This window comes from Chelonoidis abingdonii, chromosome 3 (assembly GCF_003597395.2).
Source record: "Chelonoidis abingdonii isolate Lonesome George chromosome 3, CheloAbing_2.0, whole genome shotgun sequence".
NCBI classification, from domain to species: domain Eukaryota; kingdom Metazoa; phylum Chordata; order Testudines; family Testudinidae; genus Chelonoidis; species Chelonoidis abingdonii.
In genome coordinates this window covers 7,549,254-7,561,938 of record NC_133771.1, presented here as the reverse complement: position 1 = coordinate 7,561,938, position 12,685 = coordinate 7,549,254, and the positions used below count along the sequence as shown (strand labels likewise).

The 12,685-nt window shown below is 49.5% G+C and overlaps 1 protein-coding gene across 3 annotated transcripts in view; it reads right to left on the bottom strand.

Annotated features, from left to right (window-relative positions):
- EXTL3 (exostosin like glycosyltransferase 3) overlaps nucleotides 1–11,706 on the bottom strand; it is a 260,320-nt gene extending 248,614 nt beyond the window's left edge. For all 3 annotated transcript variants that reach the window (XM_075063583.1, XM_075063585.1, XM_032790869.2), the window contains exon 1: nucleotides 11,562–11,706. The gene's annotated coding sequence lies outside the window, so the exon portion shown is untranslated. The remainder of the gene's footprint in view (nucleotides 1–11,561) is intronic.
- Between the last annotated feature and the right edge of the window lie 979 nt (nucleotides 11,707–12,685).

The following is a 12,685-nucleotide window of genomic DNA, read 5'->3' as shown; positions in this document are numbered from 1 at the left end:
CACCAGTCTGCTGGAGGGTTGTATTACCAGATTAGAAGAAGAAATGAGGATATTCACCCAACAGCTGTGAAGAGTGAAGGGTATGCTTGTGTTGATTTTGGATAAAATGTGGTTTGCAGGGTGCTTATGCCTACGGAAGCATGCTGTGGCTCACCACCCTAGGAGCATTCTAGAAAAGGCCAGGGGGAGGGGGGCAAGCTCAACATGTGGAGTGGAGAACTATGGGCACGTGATGAGTGAATCCATATATAGAAAGGTTAAATATGATTGGATAGAGGTTTGTGTTACGTAAGTGCCATCGGCTATAAAATAGCAAAGGGAGGGGCTCCTTGCTGGAGGGACTCTGCCTGGTTTTTGAAGAAGGGGCTCTATCTTTGTGCACACTGAATAAAGCCTTGTTGAATTGAATAGAATCACATCGAACTGAATTGCATCGCATCGAAGTCCCTTGATTCTGCCCAGCATCTGACTCATTGGGAACCACAAAATCCCAATAAGAGGTCGGCTCCATTATAGGAAAATATCTACGACGAAAACATATCCTCATTGTTTTATTGTACTTGTGCACTAGCAGCCATTTAGTTACAGCTGTGACATGACCTGTCCAATGTATACTCCTATTTCCAGGGCTTAGAATAACCTAGGGGTGAAGAGGTGGAAAAAAAAACGAACAAATAACCACTCCACACTTTTTGAGGTTGAAATGTCTCCTGCTTATTCTCAGTCCAGAAACTAAATTTCTTTTTGTTTTTAAAAGTTTGACCACTCTGCATCAGCCATGTCAATTCTTATCTGAATGTGTTGGCGACAGACAGGATTTTTAACTAGTTAAAGTTTTTAGTTCCTTTTGTTTTTTACAACACAGCAACTTAGTGGCACAGCTGAGAATACGTTGCATGTACCTGTTCAAACCATTAGAGAACATACTGCTTTTTTGCAGGGCAAAATATTTATTCTTTCTGTACTCCTTAAAAAGCCAGGTCACCTAGGAGCAAACATTTCTCAGTCTCAATTGAACTGAGTGTTCCCACACACCTCTGATTTCTGTGGTGTCAGCTGGATTTAAAAGACAATGTGTGTCATCTCTGAAGTATTTCCATACTTCATTGTGCAAGCTCCTAATCGCTACAATATATTTTTCATGTGTCTTCAATGGGAATTATGATCCAGTTTAATGTGGTAGATTTGTACACGTTTTCCCTTGAGTTTATGCAGCGAGAGCTATAGAATTAAATTTCTTTCACTGATGTAGATATAATTCACTCCAAAAGAAAACTCCAAGAAACTTACAAGCCTCTCAAAAGAAGGATTTATAACGGATTGTCCTCAGTCTTTTCCATTAGCTGAGACAATATACAGTGGCGTAATTGTCTTTTAAGTAACTCCATAGTGGCACAGGGGACAATGCAACTGAAACCTTGCAAAGATCTATCTAGGTTTTAATCTTGCATTCAGGGGTTTAAATTCTACCACCACAGCCCCCCCAAGGTGCCTGGGCCCCACTGAAACCAGAAGTAGCGGTTCAACAGGAGCATGAGCCAGATTGCCCATGAGGAAAGAGGAGAGAAGGCAACTGATATCAAAACAGGCCACACTCAGCTGAAGAAGAGTGAGCTAGGCAGAGATAGTCGCCTGTGGAGAAACATGCACAAATGCAGCCACTGCTAAGCAGAAAGCTTGGGGGAAAGGTCTTGGAAAAGAGGAGAGGGAACTTTTAGGGATGAAGGGATTTGGAAAGAGAAGGGTTCATCTGAGCATGTGCAGGGGCAGTTTGAAGAGAGAGCATATAGTTTTTTGTTTGTTTTTTTGTAAAAAACCTAAGGGAAACATTTCAAGACAGGAACTTGAGCTGATTTTGCAGAACTGAGAGTGGTTTTGGCTTCTAAGATTTTGCTTGAAATGATTTTCAACAACAGATTTTTCTTTTCAAGGATTTGCACTTGACACGTGTTACATTATTACAACCATTGGGGTCTGCTTGGGCCCAATTATACTGTCAGTTGCATACGATTCTTAATGCTTCAGTGGGAGTTACCAGTGCTGCCAACATCAAATGTTCAAAAGACAAGTCAGGACCAAAATACAATGAAATTATTAAAAAAAAAAAAAAAAAAAAAAAAAAAGTGGGGCTCATTTTATTTGCCTTCTGGATTGAGCCTTGGGGAGGGAGGTCACTTTTGTAGCTTTCCTCTGCAACCATGCACTTTTTTTAGCTTTCCTTCCCAATCATGAGGGCTAAAAATAGAAGCTGAAAGTTTTGCATAGTCACATGACTCCAGGAGCTGGGACTTTAAAGAAAAGGAAAAAACAATCACAAGACTGACAATAAAATTGTGAACGGTGGAAACACCAGGTTACACTTGAACACAGCAGCCAGGGTAATGTTTGGTTCACTCAGACGCAATTGCATTGCTAGCAAGTTTGGCTGCAGCTGACCCTATCACATATTTATTTCTGACTCCATAGTATATCTTGGACCTCAGTCTGGACCTTATGTGTGTGGTAGACGCAGGGTCAGAAACATTCAAAGTTGTGTAGCAAACTGCTTTTCTCTTCAGAAACTTGTTGAAGTGACTTTTTAAAAAACCAAGGATATGGCTACACTTGGAAATGTGCAGCGCTGGGAGTTACAGCTGTGGTCGTACAGCTGTGTAGGAACAGCGCTGCAGTGTGGCCACATTTGCAGCATTTGCAGCGCTTGTGGGAGTGGTGCATTGTGGGCAGCTATCCCAGCGTTCAAGTGGCTGCAACGTGCTTTTCAAAAGAGGGGGGTGGGGTGGAGTGTGACAGGGAGCGTCGGGGAGACAGAGAGAGTGGATTTTTGGAGCAGACACTGTGACAGCTCCCTGCCTTGCAAGTTCAAAAGCAGGGGGTGGGGTGGAGTGTGACAGGGAGTCGGGGAGACAGAGAGAGCGGATTTTTGGAGCAGACACTCTGGGCTCCCTGCCTTGCAAATTCTGGCCATTTCCCCCACCCCTCTCTCAATCACTCTTAAATGTAAAAAGGCTTCAGACCAGATAAGCAGCTTCTCTGACAGACTCCCTCCCCCCCGCCGTGCTGTCTCCTCAAGCAAACAGCTGTGAACATTGCAAAGCCTCGGCTCACTTGCTGGAGCAAAGAGCAGCTGTGTTTGGTAGCTCCAGGGAGTACCTTCCGGTTTGTTGTAGACAGGAATTCTGGGATACCTCTTAATACCCTGGAGGCCACTAACAGCGCTGGTGAGTGTCCACACCTGATGAGCAGCGCTGCATCACCAGCGCTGGATTCGCTACACCCGTAGCAGACCAGGAGTACAGCCAGCGCTGCAGCCAGGGAGTTGCAGCGCTGGCTGAGCTTTGTAAGTGTGGACACCAAGTAAGTTGCAGCGCTGTAACCCCCTCACCAGCGCTGCAACTTGCAAGTGTAGCCAAGCCCCAAGCTTGTTTACTCAGCATATTAAAACAAATTATCATCCTCACTCCATTCCCCCTCCATACCCTGAAAAAGATGGGAGCGGGCATTATCTTATTGAGGATTAGCCACTCAGAGTCTGGCTTAAGAATGTTAAATCTTTCTTGTGAAGCCAAAACGAAAAACTTAATTCTTCCAAAAACAAGTTCTTCCCTCGACCTAGCTACCACCTGTCAGGGAGTTGGATTACCTACGCTGACAGGAGAACCCCGCGTTGGCATAGATAATGTCTACACTGAAGCGCTATACTGGTGCAGCTATGCCACTGTAGCATTTTAAGTGTAGACGAGCCCGTACACCAGTGGTTTTCAACCTTTTTCCATTCACAGACCTTTAAAGGATTTCAAATACCACTGCAGGCCCCTTTGGAAATCTTAGACATAGTCTGCAAACCCCAGGGGACACAGACCACAGGCCGCAAACCACTGTTCTATGATAATCATGACAACTTTTCGTGGACCCCTCAGGATCTGCCGACCACAGGCTGCAAACCATTGCCTCAGGCCATGACAGTCTGATCTGCGAGGTGCTTAGTGAATCCTGAGAGAGACACAGCAACTTCCATTTACTGAGGGGACTTGAAGTCACCAAGAACACTCAGCACCAGATAGTATCAGATCCTTATATGAGTAGAACGGTTTTCTCCCAAAGTTTGTTAATGGCGCTCGTTACGTTCCCTTTCAGAACTCGCTGGTTATTGAATTTCTCTGACTTCTGAGACAATTCTGTTGTTTTTTAAACCATCTTCTTAAAAACTGGGGAGGGAGGACTTTAAAAGGATGGCAACGCAGTAGGTATTAAATAAAATATAAATCTCTCATCTATATTTAAAACTGAGTTTGATCTTTACTGTTTTCATTCCAACTTTCACATCTTGACTTGTAATTTCTTTTGTTGCTTTTGTGGGTGGTGGGTTGGGTTTTTTAAACATACTGCTTCAACTAATTTTTTGATCAATCATTAAAAACATTGCTCTCCTTTTTCATTCTCTGCTCCCAGCAGAAAGTGAAGCTAGAAAGAAAGATGAACTGGAAAGATTTTTTTTAAAAGAAATATTTAAAAAAATCGTACAATCCCAGGACAATAACAGCAAATATCTTTAATGATGGAAGTAACAGCTTTGCCCCCATCCTGCAATCAGACAAAAGAAAGCAAACCCCCGTTACTGGGGATCTGCCCAAGTGGATCTGATTACAGGATTGGTGGCATAATTTTTAAAAACAAATGCATTGACCCTTCCCACACATTTTCTGCGTTGCTGTCAGCGTCAGTAATGCTGTAACAAATCCTTGGCCGCACTGGAATTTCATGAGCGCCACCGCACTCGGCACCGAGAACTTAATGGTGACAAGAATGACAGGACTCAGATCTCTGTGTTGTCAAAGCACATGAGTGGAGGCAGTGTGAGAAACGAGCTAAAAGGAAATTTGTTACCATATGAATACAGCGCTAGTAGTGCTTGGTGCATGTCTTGCTACAGTCCTGCCAGAGAACCCATAATGTGACCAGACAACATACAGTCAGAGGAAGCGGGGTGGGACATAACAAAGAGTGCTGTGATTGACCAGCGAAGTTAAGCATACATCACTCACCCAGCATCTACACTCGCACTGCATCGACCTAAGTCTCTACATCGCATGCGGAGTTAGTGTTATTGCGCCACTTTAACAGGATGGTTAGATCCGCGGGAGACAAATTTGAGTGTAGACACTGGCATATCTCAGTCGATATCAGCAGACTTATGTTGATCTAAGTTTGTAGCGTAGACCAGACCTAATTCTGGTTGTTGGGTTAGTGTATGGGTGGCTGGGGGTGTCAGTGGCCTGTGATATACAGATCAGACTAGATCAGGGGTCAGCAACCTTTCAGAAGTGCTGTGCCGAGTCTTCATTTATTCACTTTAATTTGAAGGTTTCACGTGCTGGTAATATATCTTAATGTTTTTTAGAAGGTCTCTCTCTATAAGTCTATATATATAACTAAACTATTTTTGTATTGTAAAATAAACAAGATTTTCAAAATGTTTAAGAAGCTTCATTTAAAATTAAATTAAAATGTTGATCTTACGCTGCTGGCCCGCTTAGCCCGCTGCTGGTCTGGGGTTCTGTTCACCAAGGCCAGCAGTGGGCTGAGTGGGGCCTGCGGCCGGGACCCCAGCTGGGAAGAGTCTGGTAGCCAGAACCCCAGACCGGCAGCGGGTTGTGCGGGGCCAGCCAGCTGTACCCCAGACCAGCAGTGGGCTGAGCAGCTCAGGCCACTGCTGCTCAGGGGTTTCATCCGCCGGCTCCTGCCAGCCGGGATCCCAGATGCCGGATCCACTCAGCCCACTGCCAGTCTGGGGTCCTGGCCCTGCCCACATACAGTGGACACCTGTCTTCTCCCTGGTTCTGGCCCATTCTCTTCCTCTCTCTGCACTGAGCTGAAGGTGGAAGTGGACCTAGGGCTGGGGGTGAAGGGTCTGGCCAGGAGCTAGAATGAGGTAGGGGGCTCAGGGTTGGGGCAGGAAGTTTGGGTGTGGAGCGCTTACCTGAGCAGCTCCCATTTGGTGTGAGGGGTGCAGGTGCTTCCGTTTGGTGCTCAGGGTGGGGGGTGTAAGAGTCTGGATGTGGGGGGTGCATGAGGCATCAGGAGGCTGGGTATGTGGGAGGGTGCAGGTGAAGGAGTCAAGCAGAGGGCTGGATGTGTATGAGGGGGGTACAGGGCTCAGGGGAGAGGACTGGGTGGGGGGATCAGGGCAGAGGGCTGGAGGCAATATGCCCCTATTCCACCCCCTCCTTCCTCAAGGCCCTGCCCCCGCTTCTTCTCTGCCTCCACAGGGAGCAGCGAGCATGCTGACTCTGCTCCTTCCCGACCCCCTCCCTCGCAAGGGCCATCAGCTGATCAGCCCGCAGGGAGGGAAGGACAGAGAGGCAGAAGAGGGGCAGGAACCCAGCACACTACGGGAAGAGGCAGGGGAGCTGGCAGTACCAAGCTTCTGCCTTCTGCCCTCTGCCCCTGCGGAGGGGGGCGAGGGGCGGAGAAGAGCGGGACTCCGGCAGGCAGCAGCGTGCCATTAAAAACCAGCTCGCGTGCCGTCTTTGGCACGTGTGCCATCGGTTGCCGACCCCTGGACTAGATAATCTGGACGTCCCTTCAGGCCTTGAATTCTATGACTATGTTAGTTTCAAGATTTTATTTGATGTTTTAAAATTAAAGTATTGTTATTTAAGAGACAACCTCCATTAACAGCAGTATAGAGTCTATGGCAGTGTGGAACAGTTCCAATTCCATCCAGTGGAGGATGGTAGTACACACCCAGTGACCAATTCATTGCAATGCTCAGCACTCATATAGCACGTCACAACTTCAAAGCGCTACAATTAATGGCCACAACTCCCAAGTAGTATTATTTCCCATTTAGTAATGGGAACTAAGGCACAGAGGGAAGCTGACATGCCCAAGGTCGCATAGCAAGTCAGTGTGAGAATCAAACTGAGAGCTCAAGAGTTCCTGGCTCCCAACCCTGTGGTCTACCCACACTTCTCGACAGGGTGTTAGACTAGCAAATGAACGTATGTCAGAATGAAAAAATTAACCGATCTCAGTGTGAGCCTTTCCACGGCTCACATCCTGCACATGGGTATCTGGGAGTCTGTGCATTCATAAAAACAGCTGGAAGAGACACTGCCTCTTGAGTCTCCATAGCCAGCGTAGGATTGCTTCCAGCAACAGATTACTCAATGTTTTGTCCAGTCTAGTCTTAAACAATCCAAGCAATGGCGCTTCTACCACTTCCTTTGGGAGACTGGTCCACAGCCTACTAGGACTGAGCGTTACTAAGTTTAGGCTTGAATGGGCCAAATTCAGCATTAGTGTAATTCCATTGATGTCAATTACATTCAGCACAAAGGACATGTTTTCTGGTTACTGGGCCAAACTCAGAGCTGGCACAGACTAGGGTAAGCACAGAGTGGTCCCCACATACACCACCTCCCTCAGCAGCACTTGCAAGAACAAAGCTGCACCCTGTTGGTATCCAGACCCAGTTGTGTCTCCTAGTTGGACCTGCTGAGTGAAGATAAACATCAACTAGCTCAATGCCACTGCAGATGACTTGATGCAACTCCCTCCCCTCCACTTCAGGCACTTGGCTGGCAAGACTGAACTATTCAGGCAATGCATGGATGTGGTCCAGATGGCAGCTCCAAGGCACCAGGTGAGCCCTATGCATTACTAACTACAGTGTTAGAACTGGGAAGCTGGGCTAAGAGTGCAGAGCCAGGACCTTGCTGAGCCACAGGCCAGGACTCTATGCTACATGCACAGGTCACTTGCCTGCTCCTCTGTGCAGAGTGGCCTCCCCTAAGCCAATTCATCACCCACCTTTGGAAGGAGATTTGAGATGCACCTGGAGGAGTCCCCCCGCCTTGGCCCAGTACCCACACCAAATCCCCACTTAAAATGCACTTTTCCAGGAGCCATTCCTTCCTTATTCTCCTCTCTGGTGAGCTCGCCATACCCTCCTCACCCACTTCACTCCAGCCAGGCCATCTGACGCAGCACCCCAGTCATAGGAGCAGAGGAAATGCCCTGTAGATAGCCCTCTGCTCTGATCTATGTCAATAGCCTGTTCTGACAGTGTCCAGAACCAGCTGCTTCCAAGGACAGTGCAAGAAACCCTGAAGCAGCCAGCTAGGGAATAACCGGCCTACAGGGAAAGCTCCTTCCTGACCTTCACAGTTAGAGTTTGGCTTCTGCCCTGAAGCATAAGGGCTCGATGTCCTTTCTCCAATCCTGCCTCTCTGCCTTCTTCTATGCAACGTCCTTTGCACGAGCAACCTCCCTGTCCAGCCCCGCCCTCTCCTGGGCCCTTTCCTCCTCTGAGTCTCTATTTCAAACATACTTCTTCCAGCAAGCTGGCCCACACCAACCCTCCCCTCAGCAGGTGGCTGACATCCCTCAGCTTGAAACAAAACTGTTGCTTTTCGCTGCTTCCTTCATATCATCTACCTGGACTGGAAGGGACCATGCCTTTTTCTGTGTCCAAGCATCAACAGTGCCATACAAATAGATAACCTGTGTCTCCTACATTGCACAGGCTCTTGTGGATAGGAGATGTCTAGGAGTCTCTTGCAGGCCCAGCACCGTGCACCTTGAGGGTGCCATGTAAATGATTTCTAGAAAGGTTTCCAGCCTAGTAGCAGAGCGTCCTCACTCTGGCTTCCCCTTCTGCTGGCTCCTGCCCTGGCAGCCCTGCTCGAGCGGGGGAGGCACATTCCAGTGCTCTGCGGGAATTCAAAGCTTGTGCAGACTCCAGCTTCCAGACCTGGCCAGGTCCTGCAGTGGTGGGCCTGGCACAGGAACGTCTTTAAATCTTGCCAGAGAAAGGTGCCAGCTTCTTTGCTTTATAGCATCCACTGCACCAAACCCTCGCCAGCACACCCAGCCCTGAATGGTAGGACACCCCTGTAGAGGCTGTGTTGTATCAGGACCCTGCAGCCAGCAGGAGGTCAGCAAGTTGGTTTTAAAAAGTGAGGCAGGGGGAGGAGGAGTGAAGGAAGAGCCTCTGTAAGACAGAACGCAGCTTCCCCAGGGCACAGGGAAGATGCTTGTTCAGCTGATTTTGTTTAAGACAATAAGAAACTGGAAACAAGTTTAAAGGAAGATACTAGGTTGGAGCATTTGCCCTTGCAGTGAGCCCCCGCTGCCTGATGTGGTGGGAAAGATAAACAAATCAACCATGTGTTTCATGATGTAAGCGTCTGTCCTATTTCTGTTCCCGACAAAGTCCCTTTTTCTCTTTTTTTTTTAAATGCTGCTCTTTCTTGGTGCTTTCTCACAGCTCTACAATTGAAAAAAAAATAATCCTGAGGTAGTGTCTTGTTAACAAGGCATGAGGCTTCTTCCAAATCTATCACCTCCAGATCCGGAGTTATAGGCCTACGCTGGAAGCATAATGTGCAGAGAGTACTGCACCAGCATGGGGGATGAGGGGAAAAGGCAGGAGACTGCACTGACAGTGCGAGAGTTGGAGTTATGATTTCAGAACCAGTATTATCTTCACTGAAAATAAATTGTAAGTGCCCTAATAATTCACGTCCCAGCATGAGGAGTTCACATGACAAGGAGATATAGATACCAATAAAAAGTGATGTGCAGGAGGAGGGAGATCCTGAAACACCTGGATTCAAGCTAAAGGAAATTTGGGATAATTTCTCCATCCCCTCCTCTCTGGACATTGTGAAACCATCCCTGCCAGGAAGGGCTTCTCTACACCTCAAAAATGATTGCAAAGATCAAATTTTCCTTGCCTGCCAAATAGCCCAGATTGCACCAAATGGCAAGATTCTTTTAACAGTAAGATTTACCCGGGGAAGGTTCACTTGGGTTCGACTGCAACGTGACTGACTGCCATTCCCTTGCATTGAAGTGCTGTGCGATACCATCAATATACTCATAGACTTTAAGGTCAGAAGGGACCATTATTATCATCTAGTCTGACCTCCTGCACAATGCAGGCCACAGAATCTCACCCATCCACTCCTGTAACAAACCCCTAACCTATGTCTGAGTTATTGAAGTCCTCTAATTGCGGTTTGAAGACCTCAAGCTGCAGAGAATCCTCTGGCAACTGACCCGTGCCCCATGCTGCAGAGGAAGGCGAAAAACCTCCAGGGCCTCTGCCAATCTGTCCTGGAGGAAAATTCCTTCCCAACTCCAAATATGGCGATCAGCTAAACCCACTGGACCAAAACCAGGGCGTGGCAATGGGGTTGCAATTCTGAAGTTCCCCAAACTCCAGGTATTCACTTTGACCCAAGCTTAATTTGACCCAGCATTTGGTGATGGGTGGTGGTTGTTTTTTTAAACCAGAAACAAATTCCAAACTGCTCCAGGATTCACAATTGGGGGAGGAAGGGGCAGACAGGAGCCTTACGCTGCCATGTAAGAAAATATCAAAGATCCTCGATCTGAAAAGTGTGTGGCTGCTTGATCTTTCTTTAAAATATACAAGGATCTGAGAGTAGGACAGCAAACTGTGGGCTTTCCCTCACAGCTATGGCGCACCAGACTCACTCCCAGAGCGCCACGCACTGTTGATATACTGTATATGTGGGGAACTAGCTCCTATCAGCGTTTGGCTTTTCCCATTACACACACACACAAAGTTGTGTAGAGGCCCCCTGTGATAGCTACAGCAACAGAAAAGGGAGTGTTGGGAAGGGAATCAGGAGGCTGCCCGCAGTTCCAGGAGTGGGGTCCTGCTCAGAGCAGCCCGCTGGGGCCGGGCAGGAATAAGGAAGCTGGTTTGCAGAGCGGCAGCGCACGCACCGCTCCCGCGGGTTTCACGCGGTGCAGCTGTGGGTGGCGCAGCCCCGCAGTGAGATTTCAGGCCCGCGGTTGCGGTGTCTCCGCGTGCTTCGCTTCGCTTCGCTTCCCCGGGCTGGCTGACAGCCGGCAGCGCTGCGCCAGCACAAAGAAACACGCGACGCGGATCGGGGCGAAAGGGAGACCGGGGCAGAGCGGATTTCGCGTGGGACGTTTCCCTGCCTTTGGGGCTCGTGCGTGGCTGGGAGTTACAAGACAAAACACGACCCCCCCGCCCCTTTCCCCTTCCCCGTGAAGACTCGCAGCTGCCAGCCTAACTCCCGCACACGCCTGGGGCTCGCTGCCCATCCAGCCTGTGCCCAGCGCGTAGGCTCCCGCGGGGGACCGGGACACCCGCCTGGGGCGTGCACCCTGACACGGACACACACGAGCGTGCAACAAGCCCGAGTTCTTTACCTCCGCGCTCCGGCCCCCGCAGACACACACGAGCCAGCCTCCCGCGTCTGCCCTGTTCCTGCGGGGGGGTGTTTTGCAAGCGAGCCCTATGCCCAGCTATGCCCACCCCCATCAGCCTCTGAAAACAGCTCCTGCTCCGTGCAAAGCAGCCAGGGATCCCCGCCCCCCCGCGCAATCCTCTGACGGGAGGATAAACCCGATCGCAGCTCAGCCTGCCAAACAAACCAACACGCGCCCAAGTCCTCCTCTCCCACCCTCCGGGAGCTGCTGGGAGAGAGGGGAAGGAGCCATGTCTGGACAATCCCAGCCTCAAAACTACTACGGACTAGCCCGCTTCCAGCCCTTACCTGCCGGCCGCGGGGGCCAGGGGCCCGGGGGGGAAGTTTGCAGGGAGTTGCACGCGCGGGGGAGGCTCGCGCCGCGTTCCCCCGCCCCGGCTCTCAGCTCCCTTGCAGCAGCAGCAGCAGCAGCAGCATTGTGAAATAATCCCAGGGTGCAGAGCCAGAGTGAGCAGCAGCCACCAGGGCCATGGTGCATTGTGGGAAGCAGCGCTAAAAAGTGAGGGGAACGCGACTCCTGGTGGAGAGCCGGGGTGGGTGAGTGGGGAGAGGACAAGTTGCACAGAAGAGGGTTGATGGCTGCGAGGGCTGGGGAGGGGCAATCGCATGGGCCCTTCCACCTTCCTCTCGGCCTCTGTCTGATCTATGCAGAACAGTTTCCATGGTCAGACCCACCTGGTGAATGCATCAGGCGGCCGCTCTGGCAAACAGCACCTCCTGCCAGATTGCTGAGGCTTTAGCATTAGCAGCTGTTTCCAGGCCTGGCTAGGGTAACCAAACTGCAAGTATGAAAAATCAGGACAGGGGGTGGGGGGGTAATAGGAGCCTATACATGAAAAAGACCCCAAAATCAGGACCGTCCCTATGAAATCAGGACATTTGGTCACCCTAGCCCTGGCTGTGTTATACCATTGCAGCTGCTGGGGGGTTCGGGTTAGAAGCTTTGGAGGTACCACATTCAGGGCAAAGGAGGCATCAGCCCGACTGATATGCCCCTCATAGGGTGACTGTATTACCTTAAACTGAAAACGGGACAGTGGGTAAGTGGCAATACCAAGCATCTCCGGACAGCCTGGTGCTCTCTGATGTCACCGCTCGCCTGAGCCCCACTGCTTAGAGCTGGCCTGAGCCCTGCTCAAGGAGGGCTGTCAGCCTGAACCGACATTACAGATGTCATGATTTTTTTTGGTAAAACTGGACATTTGTCCTATTGGCTCTTGTCCAAATGTTTCTCTGCACACCCTAAGGCAATAGCAAATGGGACAAATACCCAGTTTTGTGCTCACACACACACAGACACGCAAGAAGTCATGGTGTCCAGGACAAAGCTTAAAAAGGGGACTGTCCCCAGCCAAAACGGGACATACGGTCACCCTAGCCACCCCAGGTCAAACTGGGGAAAGGCATAGTCT